Source organism: Teleopsis dalmanni, chromosome 1, assembly GCF_002237135.1.
Source record: "Teleopsis dalmanni isolate 2A chromosome 1, ASM223713v2, whole genome shotgun sequence".
Taxonomy (NCBI): domain Eukaryota; kingdom Metazoa; phylum Arthropoda; class Insecta; order Diptera; family Diopsidae; genus Teleopsis; species Teleopsis dalmanni.
In genome coordinates, this window is record NC_051846.1 from 219,920,230 (window position 1) to 219,922,265 (window position 2,036).

A 2,036-nucleotide genomic window follows, 5' to 3' on the forward strand; every position below is an offset into this window, starting at 1 on the left:
TCACTCCAGCCGCCGCTGACCTAGCTATAAATTTCAAAATTACAAACAAATTAAAATCAAGAAACAAATATTTATATACTGGTGGTTGTAATGAACTTATTTTTTTTTTTCTCTTCTGATACGTTGATAACTTTTTTTTTTTTTCTATAATTTAATATCTGCTGAATAATAAATACCAAATAAATTTAATAATAATAACAATAATTGCAATTATACAATCAAATCTTTAACGTTTTCCTCTCTTTTTTTTTTTTTTTCAATTTCAAATCAATTTGTATCCTTAATTTCCGGAATACCTGACCACCGTTGTCTCATAACGGTGGATCCTGTTGCCGTTATTGTCCTTCAGTATCCGTTTTTTTTTCCGTTACGTCCGTTAGATTTTGAATATGATGATGTATATATATATTTTTTTTTTAGTTCTTTTTATTATTATTGTTTTTTTTTTTTTTCTTTGTTTTTGCCGTGGAATTTTTAAATTGTGTGTAGTCCTTTTATGAACTAATAATATAATTAACTCTGGTTCAAGATTTGCGCTTTTATGCACTTTTTAAATTAATAAAATTAATTCTTGCTTAATATTTGTGTTTTTATGCACTTTTAGTAACTTTAAATTAATAAAATTAATTCTTGTTTAACATTTGCATTTTTATACACTTTTTATTAGATTTAAAATTAATAAATTTAATTTTTGCTTAACATTTGTGTTTTTATGCACCTTTTAGTAAATTTAAATTGATAAAATTAATTCTTGCTTAACATTTGCATTTTTATACACTTTTTATTAGATTTAAATTAATAAATTTAATTTTTGCTTAACATTTGTGTTTTTATGCACCTTTTAGTAAATTTAAATTAATAAAATTAATTCTTGCTTGATATTGGTGTTTTTATGCACTTTTTAGTAAATTTAAATTAATAAAATTAATTCTTGTTTAATATTGGTGTTTTTATGCACTTTTTAGTAAATTTAAATTAATAAAATTAATTCTTGTTTAACATTTGTGTTTTTATGCACTTTTTAGTGAATTTAAATTAATAAAATTAATTCTTGTTTAATATTGGTGTTTTTATGCACTTTTTAGTAAATTTAAATTAATAAAATTAATTCTTGTTTAACATTTGCATTTTTGTACATTTTTTATTAGATTTAAATTAATAAATTTAACTAGCTCAGTCGGTAGAGCATGAGACTCTTAATCTCAGGGTCGTGGGTTCGGGCGCCATTTGTTGTGTCCACTTTGTGTTAGAATTAGTGCCCTCAGTCGCCTCTCATGGCATGGTGGCTAGCCCGGTATGCTCGCCGGTTTTGGGTTGACATTCGGAGTGTTTCAAGAACACCACTTATCTTAAAGTTTTTAAAATTTTTAGAATAGAATTCTTGAATTACCCTCATGATTGGTTCGCTTGTGAATAAACCATTGATCACACTAGGGTCAAGATATTTCTTAAATATTGAAATAAGGATATCCGTGGTATAATAAGGGTTTTTTACTATGTGTCTATGATAACTTGGAAAAGGAATTTCAAATTTATAATCTTGTTCACCTATTAATATTTGTAGTTGATTCTTGAATGCATTTATAGGACATTGTACTGCTGGTATTATTTGAAGAATTTTCGGCACTATGTTGGGTTGCTGTCATTGAATTTATTTGTGGTGGCCTAGATAATGCATCTGCAATCACATTTGTTCTACCCGGTTGATATCTGAATTCATAATTGTATTCTTCTAAAATGACTTTCCATCTTTTTATTTTGCTATTAGTGTTCTTACTACTAAGAGCGTACGCCAATGGCTGATGGTCCGTAAAAATATTTACTTTTCTAGATCCGTACAAGTAATTTCTCAATGAATCTAGGTCCCAAATTATAGCCAACATCTCTTTCTCATTTGTGGCGTAACTTTTCTCAGTCTTAGTGTTCTTGAAAGGAAAGTTAAGGGTTTCTATCTTGTGAAAGCACTGCGCTGATTGCGTAGTCAGATTCTTCAGTAGTTAATTCGAAAATTTTTTCATAGTCGGGGTGAGAGAGAA